The 27,681-nt window shown below is 37.2% G+C and overlaps 1 long non-coding RNA gene across 1 annotated transcript; it reads left to right on the forward strand.

Moving 5' to 3' along the window:
* Nucleotides 1-62: 62 nt before the first annotated feature.
* Nucleotides 63-27,681, forward strand: Gm40624. Its single transcript, XR_871580.1, has 3 exons — nt 63-106; nt 24,959-25,004; nt 27,411-27,681. It is a non-coding gene; the product is annotated as a predicted gene, 40624 (long non-coding RNA).

A 27,681-nucleotide genomic window follows, 5' to 3' on the forward strand; every position in this document is an offset into this window, starting at 1 on the left:
AATATAGGAGGACCTGAGGTGGAGTCTCAGAACCCACACCAAATATTAAGTGTGGTAAGGGTCTTGTGTTTGTAATGCAGTGCTGGAGAAAGACATGAAATGGCTGGTAAGTCCAGTGTACTCATGAGTTCCTTCCAGGCCAGTGAGCAACCCTGTCTCAAAGAATATGTAGATAGAGTCTAAGGTATAATCCCAAGGTTATCTATCTACTGGTCTCAGATCCCACACAGTCACCTACATATGTTTACACACACACACACACACACACACACACACACTACCCTTTACTGTTTTTTTTTTAAATACAAACAAATGAAATAGTTTTATTGTTCACAGAAAAATTGAAAGCAAATGTAAAAACGTGATTTTTCAACTATCCAAATAAAAGTATGTGCTGGGATCTTTCTTTTGCATGAACACATTTTGCATAGTTTGACTGCAATTACCATCTGGGTTTGTTGTTGTTTTGCTTTTTGTTTTCTTTAATATTTGTTGTAGTTTAGAGTTAAAATTCTTAAAAGACACCTACCAGAGGAGACTATTCATTTAGACACAGTTTGTAGCCAATTGAAAGTCTATATTCCAGCTGGATGACACTACATTCTGGTATAGGTATTCAAGTCCTTAGTGTAGCCCCGAGTGTCAGGAGCACCAGGTTTTCATAGGCAAAATTCTCATCCTAGAATGTAGGGGGCTTCACAGAAGCAAGCTGCTTAACAGAAGCTAAGAGAAGTTAACTGGGCATCCTGACCTAGCAAAGAGTTTGCTAATTTTCTGTGGGATACTCGTGGGATCCTCTATCAAAAAGATCAAGTTCTAATTAAACCTAAAATGGCCTCAGCAAGTATTCAAGATGGAAGAACCTCTGCACTATCTTGCCCTGTCACAAAATATCTCCAAAAGGCCTCTGCACAAAGGGATTGTTTTCATTGTGATGCATTAGAAGGTGGTAGAAAGATTTAAGGCCTATTCAAAGGTTTTAGATCATTAGGCATAACTGCAAGGTAGATTGTGAAATTTGTTTCCCCTGTGGGTTTTTTGTTTTTTTTTTTTTTTGTTTGTTTGTTTGTTTATTTGGTTTTTCACTCACATCTATCCAGAAAGTGAGAGAGCCCTGCGTTCCGTCTATTACCAACTGGATCATCACAGACCCAAAGGACCAGAGCATGTCTGAAAATTCTGATACTGTGAACAAAATTGACCTCACATACTTAGAGTTGTTTTCTTCTCAATAGTAAGCAGTGAAAAGCTGACAGTTACAATATAACTAGTATAATTTCTATTGTTACTCTACCTTGTATTACTATTTTAATAATATTTTAAGGGCTATAACTTCCTTGATTGTTGGAATATAATGTGTTAATGTTCAAAAGCACAAAGTTAGTAGATTTTTCCATAAATAATATTATCTTATACATTAATCACGAATTTCTTTAGATTATGACTTCCTTGAATTTTCTCATGCTATCAAAAATTTCTTATACAAACAATAAAGTAAATTAAGTGAAATATTAGAATTAAAATTATTATTATAGCTATCATAAGACCATATCTTTTCAAATATATTTATTTTACATCATGAATAAATTCATTTATTGTAATACTTACCTACTATTTTTAATAGTAAATGATAATATTTTTCTCTTCTGTTTTATTTAGGTCTTATTGCATCACAGAAAAAAATCAATTTCATTTATTTGGAAAACTTAAGTTCTCTGAATCTTAGTGTGTTGGTTATGGGTTAGCTGAAACTGTTTGAAAGTTTGAAAGCAATAATGCATAAAGTAATATACATCTCTGCATGTCAAAAATTAAAAATTAAAATTCAACCCCCAAAGAGAAAGAGCTCTCATAAGGAATTGTTTGATAGTGAATTAAATCCCCATCTTCTGTCACTCCATATTTCTTCCATAGTGCCTATGAAGGAAACAGACAAGAATCTTTTATTTTTTACTATTTTTGTTGCTTATCATAACTGTAATTTTGCTCTTACTATGAATTATAATACAAATATCTGTGTTTACCAAGGGTCTTAGTAGACCACTGTAAAAGGGACATTCAACCCCAAAGGGGTCCCAGAGTCAAATTGAGAGATATTAAAATTTACTAGATGTTCTTTCACTAGTATATAGCTCAGTCACAATTAACATTCTGCTTTATTTATTGTGTGCATTAAGGTAGCTTGTAAGAAAGATGCTGTCTTGGTTACTTGTGTGCTAACTTTTCCTAGGAAAAATGTGTTATGTTTATTATAGTTTCATTAGTGACCCTTATTAATTAATGTAGTTACCAGAATTATCAAGGCAAAGAAGGTTCCAGATTATACCTTTATTTTGGCAGGAGGCAATATATAGAATACTGTAATAGAGAGATTTTAGGGACAACTCAGGTTTTGCTAACATTTAGTATAGATCCTAACTGATGTAGTCACTTCTCTGTTGACATGATAAAACACCTTGACCAAAAGCAAGTTATGGGAGAAAGATTTGCTTGCGTTTACAGCTGCAGAGGAGTGTGCACGAGGTTGCCAGGCAGAGATGCCTGCAGCAAGCTGTAGTTGAGGCTGCAGGAGCAGTACAGTGAAAGGTCACCTCTTCAACTGTAAACGCAAAGCACAGAAAACAACATCGAGTGGGCTTTCAAAGCACACTGGCTGTGGCATACTTCCTAAAGGCTGCATGTCCCAGAACCTCACCAAATACCACTACCTGCCAGGGAGCAGGCATTCAAACACCTGGGCCTAGAAGAGGTGTTTCTCTCTTTAAGCACCACACCATTCTGAAATGCAATGTGTGCTTAAAGCTAGTTCTTGAGTAGTGATAGCTTTCTTTTTAGAATTTAAGCACATGAAATATGATCAGTCTTTCCTAAAGTCTGCTTCAGTCTGATCACGTGTCTTGTGTCTTTTTTAAAATATAATTTGTGCTTGAAATTAGATATTTTGCTTCACACTAGAATTTTACACTCACATAGTCTAGAACCAGGAATGCTTAGAATATTCCACAAGCTAAGGAACAAGCAATTCTAAATAAATGATTCACTGCACTGCTTTCAAGGATTTTAGATCTTAATTATCTGTTTGCATGTTTGTTTGTTTGCTTGCTTATGTCTCTGCCTGTTCTTTGGAAGAGAGCCCAGTACAAACAAGGGTTAACATAAACTGCTCAATTTTTTGTAAAAGGAGCTTTCTTCCTTGGGTCTGAGTAACAACATATCTAGCCTCCAAAATAAACCACTCAACTGCCTCAGATATTTGGGAATGAATGCTTATCCACTAATTGGCTTCAGCTGGGGATTCCACCCCCCCCCCCTTCATTACTTGAGCTGAGAAAGCAGCTGTTTGGCAAATGGTTGAGTCCTAAGTCACATGGCTGGTGATTTATGCACATCAATGTGCTAATGGATGCCTTGTAGAACACAGTTTTGTTTATTTGATTGTTAAAGCCCTGTGCTAATGAATCATGACTTTGTTTAAATACACAGCAAACCCAGTCTCATGATGGAGCTCTTCCTTAGGCAGGTCCTTTTCATATTTGTTTCTAATTTATTATAACATGCTTGGTTTAACCTCATGGGTGTTATAAGAAAGCACTGAAAATGATAGATAAAGGCTTATTCTTTTATGAAATTTGATGTGCTTACACGTAAGCAGAAGTAAATATGAGACAGAGGATACTCCCTAAATTAGATTCAAGCACACTTGCCACATATTTTAGCATGCCCATTTACATGGGGAATAAAGCTATTCCATCATTCTGGCTTCTTGAGATATTAATGGACTTGTAACTAGGCGGAAATATTTATTAAAGTTATGCAAAGTTCTTGCCTAAAAGTTTGCTCAGATCAGTTACAAATGCTTATCTTCTTCTACAATTAAAGCAAATTCTATCACTTTGTTACGTTCAGGTCTGGGCCAGGTATTTTTAGGTCCTAGGCATTTTACTAGTGAATGAAATAAATGTGCGCACATATTTAGAAAGTTGCAAGAATGCTTTATTCAAAGCAGAGCAATAGTGCATTGTAGAAGGGAATGAACTGTCAAGACTGAGGGCATCGGTGAATGAAGGGACTCCATTATTATACAATAAGAAAGCCTTCATTACTGTTCCTTCTATGGATTTCAAGGGGAGCAATTTGATCATGGAGGGTATAATGTAAGTTGGTATCTATTTTGGTTGACAGACTTTTGGTAGTAAAACCATTTCTCTATGATTCATGCTCCTCCTCACAATTCATCTGAATTTCATCACATTCATGCCCACTAATGCATAGACATAAGTGAGCAAATACAGGATTCTTACTAAAAGTCACATAGAGGACACTTCACCGTATTAAGCATGCACTCAAAACCACTAATAGGCCAGATCATTCTATTGATGGTATTATGAATACATTTTGTAAAATTCTAAATTTGTTGGTCATTAAAGAGTAGAGAAATTTATTCTGCTATTGGGAATGGGATGTGCTCAATGCAAATGGGGGTCCTGGATTGATAGTTGTTATTCAGTTGTTGTTTGGAAAGAGGTTATGTTATAAAGTATGCACAGGTAAACATCTCAGACTGCCAAGTATACAATTAAAAGAGAGGTCTATGTGAATAGTATGTGCAGATAAGGGCCCTAGATTGACAAATGCATTGTTAGAAGAAAGGTATGTGCATAGAATCCCAGGAGGCTTTCAAATGTGATTACACATTCAAATAAGCATGAAGTTAAAACAATGACTAAAACTGCCAGATGTAAAATGAGGACTTGGCCTTCAAAGCCTGTAGGTTTAGGTGAAGTGCATCATAATGTACAAAAAAGATAAATGACAGCTGGGCATGGTGGCGCACGCCTTTAATCCCAGCACTCAGGAGGCAGAGGCAAGTGGATTACTGAGTTCGAGGCCAGCATGGTCTAAAAAGTAAGTTCCAGGACAGCCAGGGCTACACAGAGAAACCCTGTCTCAAAAAACAAAACAAACAAACAAAACAAAACAAACAAACAAACAAAAGATGAATGATATCTTTCTTTCTTTTTTTTTCTTAGATATTTTCTTCATTTCATTTCAAATGTTATCCCCAAAACCTCCCCCCCCCGCCCTGCTCCCCAACACACCCAAACCCCCTTCCTGGCCTTGCCATTCCTATAGGGTTGCAGACCCCTTTAGCTCCTTGGGTACTTTCTCTAGGTCCTTTATCAGGGACCCTGTGTTCCATCCAATAGATGACTGTGAGCATCCACTTCGGTATTTGCCAGGCACTGGGATAGCCTCATAAGCGAGAGCTATATCAGGGTCCTGTCAGCAAAATCTTTCTGGCATATGCAATAGTGTCTGGGTTTGGTAGTTGTATATGGGATGGATGGGGCAGTCTCTGGATGGTCCTTCCTTCTGTCTCAGCTCTGAACTTTGTCTCTTTTAAAGACTCTCCTTATGAGTCATTTCATTCTGCTTGAGCAATTACTGCTTGTCTTTAATCTTTTACATTAGAAAATTATTTATTTAACAGTCAATTTTTAACTAATTTGACTTCTATTGAATTATAACTTATTGCTATCTATAACACTAGAACACTACCAACCACTCATTTTAAAGGTGAAAAAGCAAAATCTTAGGGAAGTTATGTTCATTTTAATTGCATAAAATCATGCAGATTCCTACAGATAGTGGTGATATTTCTGTCTACTCCCTCAACTGATTTCTCATTTTGCTAATTGTTTTGTTGTTGTAAAGACATAAGTAGATGGAGTATCAACTGCCTATCTTATTTGTTTTATTGTACGGATGCTACACATATAAAACAACTATTTTCCAGAACAATCCCTGTAGTTTCCATTCCTTTTCCTCTAGAAGTTGTAGAAGTTAAGGAAGTATTTGCCTATAAACCATTTTAGAGTAGATTTCTGGTCATGGTGTGAAATTTAAAAAAAAAAAAAAAAGCCCACTTCATGTAGACATCTGTTTTTTGCCACACTACTTATTGAAGGGATTACCATTTCCCTATGGTGTGTTCTTAGCTGGAAATCATTTGACCACAAATATAGAGATGGGTTGCTGAAGTCTTTGACCTCTCCTATCAGTATGTTAATGTCATTATCATACTAACTTTTGTTATAACAGGCAAATCCACTGAGAATGACATACTCCTCAATTTAAGAAATTAAAAACAACAAAAGAGCAAGTGTATTGGATTTGTAGAAGTGCCCTGGGAACTCCCTTTGCCTCTGCTCCTGTCATGCTCCACTTACCTCCATGCGTGGCAAACTTGCATGATTTGGTAGGAGTAGAATTCTAGAACACTAGAGACAAGAACTTCATAAGAAACATTGGTAAGCATTAAATGCATGGAAGTGGCCGAAGAATCATAAGAAGAGACCCAAATATTTTATCTGAATATTAAAGGCAAAAGTGAGTGTGGAAACCTGAAAAACCGAAACTATTAAAACTAAGGCAATATGATTATAAACCTTTTGGAGAATAGATTTTCTTGAATCGGTGGGATGTGTGCATTATACCTGCAATAGAAGTACCATAACATAGATGCTACACAAAACACAGTACAACGGGAATGTATGCATGCTCCTTTCTGTGGTAATAACCGGAAGAGTGTTATTTTAAATCTCATGTGGTATATATTATAGAGTATAGAATGTATATCCACAGATACTTTTAAGGACTTTTTAATTTTCTTTATCTCAACCTGACCAGATCTTCACAGGCCAGAAAAAGCATAAACACAAGAAAATAACTTCCAAGCAACTTTTAAATTTTAATTTAATTAGAATCTCATATATGAGCACTATATTTATATTACTTCCCCACTCTCCTATCCTGCCAAACTCCATCTGTGCCCCTGCCACTCAAATTCTTAGTGTGCCACTACCTCTCAAATTCCTGGTCTTTAGCATTTAATTATTACTATAACATAAAGCATGCTCTTCAGTTAAGGAACATTTTACCTCTTTTTATCCTTCCTACCCACTTGATTCTGTTCTTCTGTCTGTCCATCGAAATAGAATTTTAACTGTGCCACAAGATTGAAGGTGAAAAGAATGCAGGCAGGTATAAGTATAATATGTTTGGAGATGCTTAATGAAAAGAGCAACTCAGGGTCTATGGAGATGGCTCAGTTGATAAAATGAATGTTGTGCAAGACAGATGATCTTAGATTAGATTCCTAGCACCCAAGCTGGGCATGGTGGCATATACCTGGAGCCCATGTCTTGGAGGCAAGGAGAGGAAACAGATACATCCCTGAAGATAATTCTCTAGATAAATGAACTGAATAAACAAGCTTCAAGTTCAGTGAGAGAATCCGTCTCAACTGATAGAAAATAATAGGCAGTGATATCTGAACTTGTCTTGAGGTATACATACACACATTCAAAACACCACATATGTATACAAGCACAAATGTAGATGATAGACAGATAGATAGATAGATAGATAGATAGATAGATAGATAGATAGATAGATAAAAATTCAAAGTGCTTTACAAGGAAGAGAAACTAGTCACTACAATGCTTAGAATGCTGCCTGCCAGGCAAGGTTTCTGTGTTAAAGATACACCTCCCTCTTAAAATTCATGTTATTCCCAAAATCTCAGAACAGAAAGCTATCTGGGAGATGTAAATAACTAAGTTACAATGGATAAAAAAGTCAGTTCTAAACACACATAACTAATGGCCTTTTGAAAAGAAGAGCCACAAAGATGGCCATTAAAAGTAGGAGGAGACCATGCGAGACATAGCCATTGGAGTGAGGCTTCTGCAACCCAAAGAATACATGAACTTTTTAGCCAGTGATCAGGACCAGAGAGGCAAAGGAGATTCCTGCTGTCCAAACATTCTGAAATTGTACAGCCTCCAGACATCTTTGTTTCTGAATTCTAGCCTCCAGGATAAGAGTCAAATTACGTTGTTTGTCTAATTATCCATTCTGTAACACAGTTATAGCAGCCAAAGGAAACTAGTTTGTTGGGAAAGGCACAAAATGCAGACATTCATCTAAAACACTTGAAGAAATAGCCAATTCTGTTTCAGCAGAAAAGCCAAAAGCATTAAAATGAAATGATAAATTCCTTATGCCCACACCTCCAAAGTGCCCCAGACTCCTAATGTCAGGACATAGAAATGAAAGGAATGAAAAATTACATAGATGAAATTAATGTGGAATGAAGACAAAATAACATTCTGAAACATAAGAGTCTCATAAACATAAGAAAACGTGACGTCCCCAGTAGAGAAGTATGACAATGAATGCAATTATTTTTTTAAACTGGTTGGTACACAAGATGAGAAAGACTGGTGAACCCATAATAAGAGATTAAAGAGACAGAGCTAGCTGTCATTAGGTATATCACACAGCCGATGCTGATCCACAAATGCTGTTTCTAATTCATAAATCCAGTTGTGAAAATAAAATTAAGTGTTTAATTTCCAAAGCATATTGATCTTAAATTGCAACCAAAGGAATGATTGATATATTTGCATATCAGTCAAGATATAAACAAGCTCAGATGTTTGCTTCAAATAACTGAGTCTATGTGTGAATTTTACATTAATCACAATTATTACCATATTTCAACAAGCAGTTAAAGTGTTTCACAAATATTACACCAAATTAAATAACAATGCTAAAAATGTGAACATTTGTAAATATCAAGCTTCTTATCTTTACAATCATTTTAATTTTAGTAATGTTGATTTTCTATATAATTTACATTTTGATACAAGCAGCTAAATTAAAACAATTATAATTACATACTTAAGGTTTCAGTTATCATGACTTAAACAACGTTTATATATGTATATATATACATATATATATAATAGATAGATAGATAGAAATTCAACTTGTCAGTACCTATTTTCTAGAAAACCCCAACTACTACACTAGAGTAAATTCTTTTCATTCTAAATAGTTAGGTTCCACGCAGAATTTAGCTGCCTGCAAACTCATCCTAAGCAAATTCTGCTTAACTAAAAAACCCCTCTAGCACATAGAAGATTTCTGTTCAGTGTTTATCATACATTCACATTAAATATTGCATATAATATTATAAATAGAATGATTATCTCACCATACAAGAAAGCATGCAGTACATAAATAAAAAAATGAAACTAAACCAACCAACCAACAAACGAACCAACAACAAATTAGTAAAGTCCTAGCAAGTGAAATACTTTGATCAATGAGGAAAGAAGTTTTTAAACGCAAAGAAATATTAGCTTCATGTGCTTCATGTGAGGCCACAGTCCAGTAGTCCTAAAATTTAAGAAGCTGAGGCAGGAGGGTTTTGAGTTCAAGGCCAGCTTTGGCTACAGCTGAGATCTTACAGTAAAAATAAAAGTAAGTGGTAAATGAGCATTAGCACACACTGACGGTTTAAAACAGATTTGAAGGGAGATTTTATATTCATAAAAAAATAAAAAAAATAAGATGCACAAAACCATTCAGGAGACCATATATATATGTATATATATATATATGGAGAAAAAAGAGAAGCAAGTTAACATACCATCCAAAAAAACTAACAAACAAAAAATGAGACTAAAGTATACAAGTAACAAAACTCAAGTCGAGGTCATATTTAATAGTAGGAGGCATAAGTAAATTAGGAGACAAGTAAAATAGATTTTAAATCCTAAGGAAAAAAAAACCAACAATTATGAGGACCTAAAATATAGAAGATGTACAGGCATTGCTGACAGAATTAGGCATGAGAAAGGTAACACAGTCTATTCATTGGACCAGAGAAAACTGTATTCACAGAAAGATTCAAAGTGATGTTGATTCAGCATGTGAGCCTGTAGTCTGGCATCTTTATGGTTTTGTGGGCCCCCCCGTCATGAGACATATGCTTTATGAAGTAAGAGAAACTTTAGCAGCTAGTGTGACATACTCATGATTTTGCTGAAGATCATGGTGACATAAGAGAAACTCTGGCATATCAGAATAGTCCAGACCAGAATATAAATCAGTTTTGACTTTGTAAAACCCATATTGATGTTATGAGAGGAAGGGAAAATAGACAAAGGTATCTGAGTCAATTAAAGGTGAATATTTCAAGATTTGTGTCAAGCCTGACTTCCTAGGAAAAAAGAATAACCAAATATTGTGCTGGTAGACAATTTTAAAGCCTTATCAGCATTCACGAAAGAACATACTAAACTTATCCTACGGGTAGGCAGTTACTCCTTAGGGGATGCACTATCAGCTTTATTGGGAAGGAAGTATTGCGTGCTCAGATCACTGCCCTTTCAGCAGTCAGTTCTAGCTGACTAATATGTGATGCCCGTTATGCTGGCCTATTGAAACCAAGGAGCCAGCCAGCTTCAGCAGCAGGCCTAACAGGCTAGAGAGCAGCACCTGGACCTGAGCCAAGCTGAGCAAAATAATTTACCCATGTTAAGACCATCAGAGGTGGGAGAATGCAAAATTAAGGGATGTAGCTTTGAGGAGTCTTCATTTATGCTAGAGTAGACCTTATGGTGATGTATTTGACTCTGAGTCATTCACGACTATAAGTAACCCCTTAACCCATGCTCTGTTAAACTCAATAAACTTATTGATCCTCCAAGTTGGACTTCAGAGGAACCATTACTTTATTCTGTCAGTGGCCCCTCTCTAAGTAGAATAGGTACTTGTTCACATTGTCCCAGGGAGAGCCACACTAATAAGGGATAATGACAGAATATTGCCCAAATCAAATTAATAAGAGTGATGTGCCAAAGGCTTTTCTTCAGAAAACTCACCAAGATACTGCTTAACAAAAGAACATGAGGCAAACAATAGCAAAAAGGAAATTCAGGCAAGAACTTCTGGACCAAGAGCAGAATAAAAAATATGATGGGTGTGTAGCACCCCCAAAGAGCCTGTATTCATTACCTATCCAAGGAGAAAGATGAAAGTGAGGTCAATATTCCTATACAGGCCAGGACTTGTGCATGAAACCACCACTCATCAGTTCCTATTATTGACACACAACGGCAAACACACTAAAACAAATCTGCACATTTTGTTCTGTCTTTGAAAGTAACAGTTTTCCTATCAGAAATCTCATTTTTATTGAATGCTAGCCATAAACACTTTAGCGTCCCTGGTTTCCATGCCCAGATATTAATCGAAGTAGTTCTTTGAGGTGGGCAAAAGTTCAAAATCCATCTTGTTAGCTAATACTAACTCCTACAAAGAGCTAAGTTTATATGAATTTTCACTAAGTCTACTTCTGGGATCTCAGGAAACATTGCTAACTCTAGTTCCTGCTCTGTTTGCTTATGACAACAGTAAGCATTCTTTTGACTTTCCCTGTTCCCCTCTGTTTCCCTGGCTGCATCTTTAGTATCCAAGAGTCACTGGTATTCGGTTGTTTTCACTTGTTATCCCTGTGGTTGAGTCTCTTCAGTTTTACTTGACTTGATCATCTTTGTTTTATTTCTTATTTATGTATTTTTTTTAATTCATGAAACAATCCTAACAGGAATAGGAGTGAAAAGTAAGTGGTGAATACCATCTCCTAGAATGTTTACTTTCTAGTAAGTTACAGACAGTAGAAGGTGTAAGGTATCCAACTGAGTAAAAGATGTAAGGCTTCCAGTTGAAGTCAGAAAAAAATATCCCAACAATACATAAGACCTAACACCAGGATAAGAGAAACAAACATTGCCTATGATGACTGTGTAAAACACCATGGAGGAAGCACAAAGTAAATAAGGTTTTGAGAGAAAAAGGGGTTAAAAATAAACTGGAGACAAATATTTAAAGGAAGTTTTTCTAGAGGAATAAAATGGGCTCCTATAAGTTAAAAAATGAGCTAAATCTAGCAGGGTAACAAGATTAGCACTTCTATTTTATCCAGTGGAGTAGCTAAGAGTATTCTGCTGGGCAACTTGGAGTTGGGTAACTCACACGAAGCCCCATTGTAACGCCCTACCCTCCATCTCCCCCCAGAAATTCTTAGGGCACTATAAAAACTATTAACATACATATCCTTTCCAAAGATTAAATAAATTTTTGGAATTGCTAGGTATTAAGGAGATTTTTTTTTTAACCTTGTGTTTGAGAGGCTCAAACATTAGCCAATGGGGGCAGTTTACCAAGCACATTAGAGGAAGTCACTTGGAAAGAGCCTTAACTTCTTTCAGGAACAAGAGAACTGAACTTCTCTTTTGCAGCCAATTCTCTTCAGCCACACACACTCACAAATGAAGGTTTACTAACACTCCTTCTCCTGAGAACATTGTGATTGGTGCCAATGGCTGAAAGAGGCAAGCCTGCCCCCGCACTGTGAGAACACAGCTCTCTCTCAGGGTCTACCCAGACATTCATTAAAATCCAATGAGTGCTCCCACAAGAAAGTGTTGTTTGGGCCAAGATCATAGCTTTTGCAAAGAAAAGAATTTCAACTTGGTGTGGGAAGATGGACAAAGTCGGAGCACCATAGTAACAAGGTCAAATTAACCCTTTTGAGAAAGCTACTAAGAGTAAATTGGTAGGTGATGACAGAAGTGCCATTTGAAGCATTAATGTTGACCTTGGTTCTACCCTGAGTTACTACAGCTAATCTCCATAATCCACAGCAATACATTTTTTTTCAGTCTATATGCTAGTCATAGCTGCACCATTTTGTAAAATTTCTCTATTTCCTGTAACCTGCAAGAATTCCAGTAACTGCAGTAATTTGATTCCTTTTCTTTTTGAAAGACAGTAAAAAAAATTATTAGATATATTCTTTATATACATTTCAAATGCTATCCCAAAAGTTCTCTATACCCTCCCCCCACCCTGCTCCCCTACCCACCCACTCCTACTTCTTGGCCCTGGCATTCCCCTGTACTGCTACATATAAAGTTTGCAATACCAAGGGGCCTCTCTTCCCAATGATGGCCGACTAGGCCATCTTCTGCTACATATGCAGCTAGAGACACGAGCTCTGAGGGTACTGGTTAGTTCATATTGTTGTTCCATCTATAGTGTTGCAGACCCCTTCAGCTCCTTGGGTGCTTTCTCCAGCTTCTCCATTGGGGGCCCTGTGTTCCATCTTATAGATGACTGTGAGCATCTACTTCTGTATTTGCCAGGCACTGGCATAGCCTCATATGAGACAGATATAACAGGGTCCCTTCAGCAAAATCTTGCTGGCATATGCAATAATGTCTGGGTTTGGTGGCTGATTATGGGATGGATCCCCAGGAGGGTAGTCTCTGGATAGTCCATCCTTTCATCTTAGCTCCAAACTTTGTCTCTGCAACTCCTTTCATGGGTATTTTGTTCCCTATTCTAAGGAGGAATGAAATATCCATCCATTGGTCTTCCCTCTTCTTGATTTTCTTGTGTTTTGCAAATTGTATCTTGGGTGTTCTATATACCTGGGCTAATATCCACCTATCAATGAGTGCATATCTAATGACTTCTTTTGTGATTGGGTTACCTCACTAAGGATGATATCCAGATACATCCATTTGTCTAAGAATTTCATAAATTCATTGTTTTTAGTAGCTGAGTAGTATTCTATTGTGTAAATGTACCACGTTTTTTGTATCCATTTTTCTATTGAGGGACATCTGGGTTCGTTCCAGCTTCTGACTATTATAAATAAGGCTGCTATGAACATAGTTGGAGCATGTGTTCTTATTACCAGTTGGAACTTCCTCTGGGTATATGCCCAGGAGAGGTATTGCTGGATCTTCTAGTAGTACTATGTCCAATTTTCTGAGGAAACTCCAGACTGACTTCCAGAGTGGTTGTACAAGCTTGCAATCCCACCAGCAATGGAGGGGTGTTCCTCTTTCTCCACATCTTCGCCAGCATCTGCTGTCACCTGAATTTTTGATCTTAGCCATTCTGACTGGTGTGAGGTGGAATCTCAAGGTTGTTTTGATTTACATTTCCCTGATGATTAAGGATGTTGAACATTTTTTCAGGTGCTTCTCAGCCATTCAGTATTCCTCAGTTGAGAATTCTGTGTTTAGCTCTGTACCCCATTTTTAATGGGGTTATTTGAATTTCTGGGGTCCAGCTTCTTGAGCTCTTTGTATATATTGGATATTAGTCCCCTATCAGATTTAGTATTGGTAAAAATCCTTTCCCAATCTGTTGGTGGCCTTTTGTCTTATTGACAGTGTCTTTTGTCTTACAGAAGCTTTGCAATTTTATGGGGTCCCATTTGTCAATTCTTGATCTTATAGAACAAGCCATTGCTGTTCTGTTTAGGATTTTTTTCCCTGTGCCCATATCTTTGAGTATTTTCCCACTTTCTCCTCTATTAATTTCAGGGTCTCTGGTTTTATGTCGAGGTCTTTGATCCACTTAGACTTGAGCTTTGTACAAGAAGATAAGAATGGATCAATTTGAATTCTTCTACATGATTACTGCCAGTTGTGCCAGCACCATTTGTTGAAAATGCTGGCTATTTTCCACTGGTTGGTTTTAGGTCCCTGGTCAAAGATCAAGCGACCATAATTGTGTGGATTCATTTCTGGGTCTTCAATTCTATTCCATTGATATACCTATCTGTCACTGTACCAGTACCATGCAGTTTTTATCACAATTGCTCTGTAGTACAGCTTGAGGTACGGCTGCTGCAGTCTTTTGCATTCATAATGCTTTTTAAACAAACATCTTACTCCCAAAGAGCTTTCTGCCTCACTGTCTCTCTGAACCTCAGACCTGGAATCTCATTCTGTATTCATCAAATATCTCACCATATATCTTCGCCATCAAATCTCCATACATCTCTCCTTTCCAAAGTTTTGTAAATAATTAGTTTTTCCCTGTCATACTGTTCTATCTATAATATCTAACAAACCTATTCACTTCTTTGTTTGCACTTTCCAGATCCATCTACTGTATTCCCTTCTTTTCAAGTTTATTCCAAAAAAGCCACATGTCTGATAGTCCTGCCAAAATCCTTACATATAATCACAACACTATCTTATTAAGCACAGTAAAAATTAGGGGAACATTATTATAGAGAGGGGCACTGAAAATAGCTCCCATTTCTTATGGCATTTAAAGTGAGTTTGGCTGCCATGAAAAGAACTTTTATTAAGTTTCACCATACAAAGAAAAATTGTATTTCTCCTAAAGAATTGGTGTGTTTTCTTTTGGCAGATATTGGAAATTATAGTATTTAGAATTGTCCCCTTGTTTGCCCTTGCTGCTAGCATGCTTAGCACCAAATGTGACATTCAAAGACTGTAATTACAGAAACTCTAATTGCATCCTTTCCTTTGTATAGCCTTGACTTTATATACTTATTTCAAACAGATATATATTATTATAATGTTAAATTTTTAAGCTTTGGAGAGTGGCATAGCGTTTAAACAATAGACAACAATTTTTATACTAGAACTAAGTAACAAAACAAAAGAAATTCTTATCAAATTTGAACTCAAGTAAAGGTTAGTCAAGAATACTATAGAATTAGGTATCATGTCAGAAATACTAGAATTCAGGCCCTGAGAATATCAGGGATCTATGACCATAAGGACAGTAGATATAGAATGACGACATTATAGTTCCTTCTTAAATGTGGGCTTTGCAGGGAATATAAAGTATTGCATGAAGTAAATCGAAGTTCTATGTGTTAAGAATGAATTCCTGAAGATAAAGGACAAGATTGAATATTTATGATGATTTCAGCATTTATGGGGGAAGAGATTTTTTTTTAAATAATTATTTAAAGATGTGGTCTTATGTGCTTTCTTGGAAGCTCTTACTGTCATGCCATAGCTCATTTGAGTGTCAACAAGGCTGTGACTTGCCTTTGTGGCATTAAATGTATAGACTTGGAATGCAAAAACCATTCACACACTTAAAGCAGGTTAAAGCTGACAGGAATATGAACACGAAAATTCATTAAGAATCCAGGTTCAAAGTCCAGTTCCTGGTTATGGGTAGCGGTGTGTGTTTAGTAAAGGTCTGATGTTTTTCATTACTATATCATCTGAGTATAATGTAGGCCTGATACAAGTCAAAAGTTTCAAAAGGTAGCATATAAAACAAACAGATGGTGGTCAGGGTGACTATTTTTCAAAGTAGAGTGACCAAATAGGAAAGTAACTTGAAATTTTCTTATACAAGAAATAATTAAGCAACAGTATTCTTTTTAACCTAAAAAAGATGAAAGAAGCACACAGAAATCCTAGTGTTATCATTATTTGTAAGATATATAAAAGAAGAAATCTAGCTCTGGGAAGCATCATGGAATTTTAATGAATGGAAACTTATTAAACCTACTATAGTGCCTCCATTTATACACTACTACTGTTCCACATGTCCTAGGCCATATAGTGCATGGATAGCAATTACCTTGTGCAGTAGGTGACAATTAGTAGAACTTTAACAAATGCAATTTTATTTCATCACTCAGACAGTAATCACTATGGATATACTCTTGCTCTTGACCTCTTAGGTCTAAAATCAGGATGGTCTACAGAACCCTTAAGGAAGCAAGTTTTGACTCATTTTTAAAATGCAAAATGTATACTTTGGGAAAAAAGTTTGACTTTCTCTGCAGATGTTTTAGTCTTCCAGTCTCAGAAATGTACAAACCTAAGCTTTCTAATCTCAAGATAAATTAAGAAAAATTTGTGACCTGGGATATAGCCCCTATGTTGAGATTTTTTGACAAGCATAATTGAATAGAATTTGACGTGAAAAGAGATGAGAAAAGGTGGAAACGAGAATGTTAAAGCAGAAAGAGAGGTGACATGGCTCAGCAGGTTAACTCTTATTTGAACAAGCCTGACAACCTAAATTTATTCTCTAGAACCCATGATGGAAGGAAAGAACCAAATCCCAAACACTTCTCTTACCTCTACACATGCACTGTGGCATGCCATTGTGTGCCTCCACAGAAACACAGACACACAAATAGTAGTAGTAAACAAAATGAAAAATTACATAAGTGAAATAAAACCACAGGAGTGAACAGGTAAAGAAAAAATATTCCTCTCTTAATCAATCTGGTGCCAAAAAAGGAACAAAGACCCAAAGGGAGTTATTTTAAGAAAAGTTTCTACTAAATTTTCATTCAAAAATTCAAGTAAGGAAGAAAAATAATCCAACATAGAAAAAAGAAATTTCTTAAAGTTATCAAATGGGTATCCTGTAGAAGAGTGGGGAAATCACCTTAAAGAGAGAAGGTACTACTTTTCAAGGAATCTGACAGCAAGAAGGCCTCCAGAATAAAGCACTTTGGCCTCCCTCTCCTTTTGTCAGTTGCCTGGAGACTCTCATTCTGCTCAGAGGCAAGTCTTGAGAAGGCAAGCACAGCTCAGTTACTGCTAGCCAGCTACTCTGAGAGTTAGGGGACAGAAGCCTAGCACTCAGCAGCTAATGTTAACAACTCTGTCAACCACCACTGGAGAGATTTTGGAGCCCTTCCTGCCACCAGGCCAGTCATCTCTGGCTCTTCCTCAGCTCTTCTGGCACTTTTCTTCTGCATTTCTGTTTCTCTCACCATAGCCTCTTGTCTCCTCTGAGCTTTTATCTATCTGAAGGCCTTGCCTTTCTACTATCCAGTACAATCTTCAATCATATTCTTTGATAATGGCCACCCTGAAACTATTCACTGACCTTTTAGCTGTTTGGTGGGCCAGGGCCTAGTAATCCAAAAAGCTGGAGTTGTCTGGTCTTCCAGTTACTAATACAGCCCACTCTATCCATAATAAACACAAGTAGATAATTATATTCACAGAAACTTTATTGGAACAAGCATCAAGGGAGAGAGGGCATAAGTGAGAGTTCTCCTAACTTTCATAAGTCAAGAAACTTAATTTTCTAAGATTTCAAAATTAAAAAAAAAAAGAAATGTTGCAATAGGTCTTTACTTCCCAATCCTACATGTATAATCCATCCTCATGAATTTGAGTACAATAGGAGGATATATGAATTGACCATGATAATCTTCATATGCACCCTGACCTCAGAGTCGTGTTATTATCCTTGGATTTCCTCTGAATGTTATCATCCATAGTTTCTCAGTTGAATTTAGTCCAGAAGAATCTCTTTTTTTTTAATATTTTTAATTAGGTATTTTCTTCATTTATATTTCAAATGCTAACCCTAAAGTCCCCCATAACCTCCGCCCCCCACTCGACCTACCCACTCACTCCCACTTTTTGGCCCTGGTGTTCCCCTGTACTGAGGCATATAAAGTTTGCAAGACCAAGAGCTCTCTCTTCCCAATGATGGCCGACAAGGCCATATTTTGCTACATATGCAGCTAGAGACACGAACTCTAGGGGAACTGGTTAGTTCATATTGTTGTTCCACCTATAGGGTTGCAGACCCCTTTAGATTCTTGGGTACTTTCTCTAGCTCCTTCATTGGGGACACTGTTCCATCCAATAGCTGACTGTGAGGAATCACTTCTGTGTTTGCGAGGCACCAGCATAGCCTCAAAAGAGACAGCTATATCAGGGTCCTTTCAGCAAAATCTTACTGGCATATGCGATAGTGTCTGCATTTGGAGGCTAATTATGAGATGGACCCCTGGTGCAGCAGTCTCTAGATGGTCCATCCTTTCATCTCATTTCCAAACTTTGTCTCTGTAACTCCTTCCATGGGTGTTTTGTTCCCAATTCTAAGAAGAGGCAAAGTGACCACACGTTGGTCTTCATTCTTCTTGAGTTTCATGTGTTTTGCAACTTGTAACTTGGGTATTCTAAGTTTCTGGGCTAATATCCACTTATCAGTGATTGCATATCATGTGAGTTCTTTTGTGATTGGGTTACCTCACTCAGAATGATACCCTCCAGGTCCATCCATTTGCCTAAGAATTTCATAAATTCATTCTTTCTAATAGCTGAGTAGTACTCCATTGTGTAAATGTACCAAATTTTCTTTTTTTATTCCTTCCTTGACCAAGTTATCATTGAGGGGAGTTTTGTTCAGTTTCCACGTAAATGTTGGCTTTCTATTATTTATTTTGTTATTGAAGATCAACCTTAGTCCATGGCAATCTAATAGGATGCGTGGGACAATTTCAATAATTTTGTATCTGTTGAGGCCCGTTTTGTGACCAATTATATGGTCAGTTTTGGAGAAGGCACCATGAGGTGCTGAGAAGAAGGTTTATCCTTTTGTTTTAAGATAAAATGTTCTGTAGATATCCGTTAAATTCATTTGTTTCATAACCTCTGTTTGTTTCACTGTGTCTCTGTTCAGTTTCTGTTTCCATGATCACATTGATGAAAGTGGAATGTTGAAGTCTCCCACTATTATTGTGTGAGGTGCAATGTGTGCTTTGAGATTTACTAAAGTTTCTTTGATGAATGTGACTGCCCTTGCATTTGGAGCATAAATATTCAGAATTGACAGTTCCTCTTGGAAGATTTTACCTTTGATGAGTATGAAGTGCCCCTCCTTATCTTTTTTAATAACTTTGGGTTGGAAGTTGATTTTATTAGATATTAGAATGGCTACTCAAGCTTGTTTTGTCAGACCATTTGCTTGGAAAATTGTTTTCCAGTCCTTCACTCTGAGGTAGTGTCTGTCTTTTTCCCTGAGATGGGTTTCCTGTAAGCAGCAAAATGTTGGGTCCTGTTTGTGTAGCTAGTCTGTTAGTCTATGCCTTTTTATTGGAAAATTGAGTCCATTGATATTAAGAGATATTAAGAGAAAGTAATTGTTGCTTCCTATTATTTTTGTTGTTAGATTTGGCATTCTGTTCTTGTAGCTGTCTTCTTTTATGTTTGTTGAAGAATTACTTTCTTGCTTTTTCTAGGGCATATTTTCTGTCCTTGTATTTTTTTTTCTGTTATTATCCTTTGAAGGGCTGGATTCATGAAAAGATATTGTGTGAATTTGGTTTTGTCATGGAATACTTTGGTTTCTCCATCTATGGTAATTGAGAGTTTGGCTGGGTATAGTAGCCTGGGCTGGCATTTGTATTCTCTCGCATCTGTATAACATCTGTCCAGAATCTTCTGGCTTTCATAGTCTCTGGTGAGAAGTCTGAAGTAATTCTAATAGACCTGCCTTTATATGTTACTTGACCGTTCTCCCTTGCTGCTTTTAATATTTTGACTTTGTTTAGTGCATTTGCTGTTCTGATTATTATGTGTCTGGAGGAATTTCTTTTCTGGTCCAGTCTATTTGGAGTTCTGTAGGCTTCTTGTATGTTCATGGGCATCTCTTTCTTTAGTTTTGGGAAGTTTTCTTCTATAATTTTGTTGAAGATATTTGCTGGCCCTTTAAGTTGAAAATCTTCATTCTCACCTATAACTATTATCCGTAGGTTTGGTCTTCTCATTGTGTCCTGGATTTCCTGGATGTTTTGAGTTAGGATCTTTTTGCATTTTGCATTTTCCTTTTATTGTTGTGCCCATGTTCCCTATGGAATCTTCTGCACGTGAGATTCTCTCTTCCATCTCTTGTATTCTGTTGCTGATGCTCGTATCTATGGTTCCTGATTTCTTTCCTAGGGTTTTTATCTCCAGAATTGTCTCCCTTTGGGTTTTCTTTATTGTTTCTATTTCCCCTTTTAGATCCTGGATGGTTTTTTTCAATTCCATCTCCTGTTTGGTATTGTTTTCCTGTAACTCTCTAAGGCATTTTTTGTGTTTCCTCTTTAAAGGCTTCTAGCTCTTTACTTGTGTTTTCCTGTATTTCCTTCTTAAGGTCCTCCATCATCATCATAAGAAGTGACTTTAGATCCATGTCTTGCTTTTCTGGTGTGAAGGTCTATCCAGGCTTTGTCATGGTGGGAGAGTTTGGTTCTGATGATGCCAAGTAACCTTTGTTTCTGTTGCTTCTGTTCTTATGCTTGCCTCCTGCCATCTTATTATCTCAAGTATTTGCTGTCCTCAATATATCTGATTGGAGCCTGTCTTTCCTATAATCCCAGTTGATTCAGGACTCCTCAGAGTCCAGCTTTCTCTGTGATCCTTTGCTTGTGGGCTCCTGTGAACCTGAGATTCTGGGTGTGTCAGAGTTCTTGGCAATCAGGTTCCTCTGAGACACTTAAATACTGGTATGATCAAGCTCCTTTTATCCTGGGATCCTGTTGTCAAAGATCCTGGGATTGTTATAGTTCCTGGAAGTGTCTCCTTTGAGGAGCATAGAGCTGTCTGGTCAGTGGTCCTAAGATCAAGTGGAGAGTCCTCTAGGGACCATGGGGGTGTCTGATGACTCTGTGCCCAAGGTGACCAGATGCTGGTGCTGACAGGAAGGGACTTGTGCAACTTGTCAGGCCGGGTTTTCTGCTTCCCTAATGCAACAGAAGTTGTGTTCCACTCACCAGTGGTCCTAAGAACGAGTGAAGAGTCCTCTAGGAACCTTGGGGGTGTCTGCCGACTCCCTGCCCAAGGTGACCGAGTGATGGTGGCGACCAGAAGGGGCAGAAAAATTTCTATCACTGTGAAATATACAAATTACCCCTTTTCAACACAAAAAGACAGTTGACATGTACTTGTATACCTGTATCTCTCAAATAGGCTTAGAAATTCTGAGAAATATTTTAAATATTATTTTTGATGTTTGTTTTCCTTTTTCTGTTAACTTATGCATTTGTTTGACTTCCAAGTTTAAAAAAAAAAAACTTAGAACAAGTTCCCACTCTTTTAAGAAAACATTTTTTGGCCAGGCAGTGGTGGTACATGCCTTTAATCTCAGTACTCGGGAGTCAGTTCAAGGCCAGTCTGGTCTACAGAGTGAGTTCCAGGACAGCCAGGGATACACAGAGAAACCCTGACTTGAGAAACTCAAAATGAAAGAAAGAAAGAAAGAAAGAAAGAAAGAAAGAAAGAAAGAAGAAAGAGAGAAGAAAGAAAGAAGAAAGAGAGAAGAAAGAAAGAAAAAGAAAAGAAAAGAAAGGGAGGGAGGGAGGGAGGGAGAGGGAGGGAGGGAGGGAGGGAGGAAGGAAGGAAGGAAGGAAGAAAGAAAGAAAGAAAGAAAGAAAGAAAGAAAGAAAGAAAGAAAAACATTTTTTGGTAAGGCAGAACTATGTAATATATTTGAGTTTTCCAAGTGATTTTGTTGTATATACAGTGATATTGCCAGTATTACCTTTACATTTTGCAAATAAAGCATTAGATAGACTACTTATATATAACATAACATCTAGAAGTTTAAGTAGTTAACAAATTTCTTTATCTGATTCCAGCAGTTATTAAATTACATGTTAATGCATTCAAGTATTTCTTTGACAGAAGATAAGGGTAGAAGGGGTTCGACATAGAAACATGGGATTTATTTTTTATTATTTTTTACCATGACTGTGAAAATGAGGATCAGAAAGTATTGACTTTGTAAAAAGGAAGCATACAGATCTTTGAAAACATCTTAGTACAGATTTCAGAAAAGCAAATGCAAAAAACTAACCTATACATGAGTGCTTGGAAGAGATACAGAGTGACACCTGCAATAAGTAGTTAGTGGTTCCCAAGAAAGAGAGAGACATTGTTTTCAAGGCTACAGACTTCTGTCAAATCCTCTGATCCTATGCATGTGTCTTGAGAATGTTACTGGGTCACACACCATAAAAGAAGAAATGGAATTAATTGGGGTAAATGAGAAGGGGAGGAGGACAAGGGAGGGTAATGGGAATGAACTCAAAATATATTACATATAAGTATAAAATCATTCTAATAAGTATAAAATCATTCTAATAGAAACTATTATTTTGTATAAGTATTAAAAGCTAATAATAATAATAAACATTTTAAAAAGTAAGTAAATCTAAATAGACCTGTCAATCACCTGGACAGGAGAAGTCCTCAGGAAAATCAGTCTGTCCAAAAACTTACTAATATAGTATAAAGGCAATATCAGCTTGGTCTGCTGGCTACTGTTTACTTTCATCCCATAAGTACTCCCCCTTCAAGTGGTCCCCTTAGCTATTACTAACTTTGATCCATGAAAGTGCCTGTTCTGTATAAACATTGTATTCTACACACACACACACACACACACACACACACACACACACACACACACCACAAATAATTAAAAACTATGTAGACAAGATGGTTGAGACAGTTCAACCAGTAGGTGTTTTGTGTGCACATCTAAAGATTTGAAATCCCCAGATTCCTCTGAGTGAAAATCCCTAGATGCCACATGAGAGGGAGAATGGACTTCCTAGAGTTATTCTCTCACCTCTACATTCACACAGTCTCTCTCTCTCTCTCTCTCTCTCTCACACACACACACACACACACACAAAGAGAGAGAGAGAGAGAGAGAGAGAGAGAGAGAGAGAGAGAGAGAGAGAGAGAGATTCACAATTAAAACGGAAGCAAAACCTTGAATTAAATAATGCATTTTGTAAATCACAGTAAAGTGAACAGGCATTCATTTTCAATGTAACTGAAATGAAAACAAAGAATATGCTTAGATGTAGAAGTAGCCCAAAGGCTACATCTTTCTATTGACATTCCTGATTTCTGCTGTTTGTTGCCATGCCAACATCATGTCACATTCCATTTATATTTTGCTTCTATTGAATTTCTAGTTTACAAATAGCTTTTAATTCTATAAATGTATAACCACTTTAATAACTAGAAATTCTCAATATTACTTTTGCTCATAATAATTATGGACAAAAATATCTGTAACATCCAGTGTTGTCAAAATTAGAACACATTTTTAATAGAATTAAATGAGAAAAGAATGAATCTTTCAAATATTTAGCAACACAACATGACTAGAACCTATTGAAATTCAGGCTCATTCCACAAACCCCACTTCTGAAAAGTTATTAATCCAAGAAAAAAAAAAGGAAATCACATAGCAAATTATGTATGGAGGAATTATTATACATTTCTTTTAATTTCTAAAACCCTAAGCCCCAAACAGTCACAGACCAATTTAACAGTCTATTGAATTAGAAGTATATCATAGTCAAAGAGCTTTATTTTATATCAAAAAGTCACTTTCATTTCCTTTTGAAAGCAACAGTTGACTTTTCTGGAGACTACATGACATGATATGTGACATCAATGCAACACTGTTGTCTTATAAAACTTGTTCTTGTGGCTTTATTTGTATTTTAATATTTTTGTTTTTAATTCTTAAAAAGTCAAATACTAATGAATATAAGAAAACAAAAGTTATACCTCGTATATTTCTTCTCCTGTATAAAAATTGGTTCAAAATGTATCAAAAAACTCAAAGCCCATTTTCAGTAACACACTTTCTCCAACAAGGCCACACATCCTAATCCTAAGTAGTAAAATATATGAGCTTATGGAGGCCATTTCTATTCAAACTGCCTACCACAGCTAGTTAAGTTCAATATTCTCACATGTGCTTTTTGGTCATTTGTATTTCAATTTTGAGGTATTGTTTATTTCATTAGTTGATGTATCTATTGTATTATGCAATTTTTAATATCCTATTCTGTAGACTATGTCTTTACTTACGTTTGGTATTTTCATTAACAGACTTCCAGATGACATTCTACTTCTATATGTGATGGCCATTTTTTTTAGCTTTTTACCCCATATGCTTTTTTACTTTCTCAATGGAGATTTTATGACCTAATAGCTACTGTGTATCCTTACACTCCTTTCTGTGATAGTTCTTAGCTTTGTTTGTTTGGTTTGTTTGTTTGTTTGTTTGTTTATTATTATAACAGTTCTGAGAAATGATATTGATGTACTTTTGAAAAATTACCTTTGACCAGAATTTCTATTTTTACCTCATGATTATACTAGAGTTAAGTGTTTTGAGAACAAAGACCGCAGATACAGTTTCATTTTTGATCACATACTAGTGATATATACATATCAACATGATTTACCATATTTAATGTCCACTGTAGTTATCTGACCTTGTAGCATCTCTCAGGTTTTCCCAATGCAAAGCTACTCTCCTAGTCTCATCTGTATTTGAACATAGTGCCCTGGATGTCATTATACATAGCTAGCATATGACAGCTCTTTCACCATGAAAGTAGAACATACACATAAATTATTTGGAATTCTTTCTTATTTACAGCTAATTTATGTTTGCCTCCATATAGATACCTAATTGTTTATTCACATCAGTGTGGCTCGTGGATATTTACGGTATGCTATTATTTACTATTTTACATATTTATTGCTCAATATCCTATAATTTTGGCCATTGAGAAAACTCTATGTGCCCCTGAGATATTTCCACTAAACTTCATTGAGTGCTCAAGATGACACATGGGTTACTTTATTAATTTCATTTATTACAAGTTGTTGTGGTCTCACCTTATATACTTTCTGCTTGGACCTTAGAATCAGTTATGTGTTTAATAATCCCGGTTCCCTTTCTAAATAAAAAGTATTGAAAAGTCAAGATCTGCTTTTTAAATATTTAATAATTTTGGAAACATGAAAGAAACCTGAGACTAACCGTTTCAAAATACGCAACAAGTACAAAATTAACTATCTACTCAAATGCTGTGAATATTCTCATGCATATAATGTCATTTCCTTCACCCAGCAACTTTGTGAGCCACAGTCATCTCCATTTTAGAGATAAGAACATTGAGTCTAAGATGAGTTAATTTAGTAAGTATGTTCTTTTTTTTTTTTTTTTTTTGAGACAGGGTTTCTCTGTGTAGTCCTGGCTGTCCTGGAACTCACTCTGTAGCCCAGGCTGGCCTCGCACTCAGAAATCTGCCTCCCTCTGCCTCCCAAGTGCTGGGATTAAAGGCGTGCACCACCACCACCCGGCTAGTAAGTATGTTCTTAACAGTGTGGCTCAATCATATTCACTTTTGTCTGATGATATTCTCCCTTACTTTTTCCTGCCATGAGAACGAACAGTTCCTAAAGACTAAGCTTTTGGCCCATCCCACAGGCCAGGGAGTTGCTTGCTTTTTTTTTTTTTTTTTTTTTTAATGCCAGAGAGTCTCACAGAGTCAAAATGCTGTGTGGGGCTTAGTGAGAACCATGGCGAGAAGCCAGTCAGTTCTTGCCAATGTTAAAGTAGTCTATACAAACACCCCTCTAGAGCTGAAGCAACCAAGGGAAAGTAGCAACAGCAGCCATTAATTGACAAAATAAGATGTTTCCTAGTGTCTAAGATTTTTATTCTCTACCCAGCATTGTACTAAATATTTAACATTCACAATCTCAGTTCAGCATCACAACAAATTTGCAAGTCTCAAATAGTCCAGTGTTCAGGTGAGAAAAGTAAGGCTTAGAGTGATTAATTTTGTTTTCCAAAGTGATGCAAATTACAAGTAGCAGAGCCAGGTTTTAAAGCCAAGGCCACGCAATTCCAGGCCCATTTTCTTCACCATCACGGTGCAGAACAGCAGTTGCTGGCAAGTGGTATCAGCTATGGACATTTTTCAGAACTTAGCAACAGCAGCAAGCTTCACTTCAGTGATGGGGTCACAAATTTTGTGCAGTGCAAATTTTGTACACTGAAGAATATGGCTTGTCAGAGCTGTAGGAAGGTTATTGACAAAGGCCTCATAATTGAAGTAAAAAAAGGTTGAGCCGTTGTGGACATACTGTGAGAATTTTCAGAAGTATTCAGTGATAGATTTCAGTGTGATATCAGCACAGGAAACAGGACCAGGGTCCAATAAACAAACAGGATAGCTTAGTGGGAATATGAAAAAGTCTTGGCCCCTGTCATTTCTAAATACAATAGGTTCATTTCCATATGATAGGAGATTGGCTACTTGTGAATAACTATTTTCCCTTTTATTTGTATTTTGGATATGTATATTTTGGTGTACTTTGTATTTTAAGACTTTATGATAGCAAACCATGTGTGTTGACTTAACCAGGCCATGGGAAACCCAGATATTAGGCCATCTTTCTTGGTGTATCTATAAAGACATATTAGGGTGAGATTAATATTCAAAATGACCCACTTTAAAAGGGGCTGCTTCCCCCCTCCTCCCTCTCTTACTCTCTTACTCTTGCCTCTCCCTTACTCCCTTCCCAATTTTCCCCCCTCTCTCTACATAGCCATGGCTGGTCTCTACTTCTCTCCTCTCTCCTTTCTGCTTGTCTCTGCCTCAACTACCCTCTTAGCTCCCATTCCCGACACTTCTCCCTGACAAAGTTATTTAAGCTCAGGCCCACCCTGAGAACGTGGGGTAAGGTTTCACTCATCACAACTCTATACCACGAAAATAAACACCTTAAAACCATGGACTGTCTCTTCTCATTGGGATCCTCCATGCTGGAGCAATGGAGCAGGTCTTCCTCTAAAGAGCCATGTCCAGTCTCCCACAGAAGGCCTCCCTGTGTTCTCAGCCACAGCTTCCACCAAGCCAAGCAGCCCACTGAGCAAGCCAAAGACTGTCCTCTCCATGGGAACCAACTGGAGGGCTCTCCTCCAGGCTTTTTGCCATTGGCATTGAGCCAGAGCCAACCCCGTGAGCCCCTCCCTACTTCTTTCTCAACTCTTCCATGGCATCCAGCGATGTCTGCAGCGCCCATGAGTTTGAGAACCTGTCATCCTCAATCTCCTTTCAGGCCTGGGACCTCAGAGCCAGCTCTTCTGCGACACTCAGCGGCATCTATGGTGTCTGTGCCCGAGAGTCTGAGCCAACTCAGGCAGTCTGCAGGGAACTCAGACTGTGCTTTGCCACCCCTGGACCAGGGTCCTGTGGCTTCTCACAGCTTGCTGACCACCTAGCGATGGTGTGGGGTACTTGCAGTCAAACTCCCCATGTCTGCCTCCATGAGCGGCCCTAGCCCTAGCAGGCTGGATGCAGAACATCATTTTAACCCACAGATACCTATA

This window comes from Mus musculus, chromosome 10 (assembly GCF_000001635.26).
Source record: "Mus musculus strain C57BL/6J chromosome 10, GRCm38.p6 C57BL/6J".
Classification (NCBI taxonomy): Eukaryota; Metazoa; Chordata; class Mammalia; order Rodentia; family Muridae; genus Mus; species Mus musculus.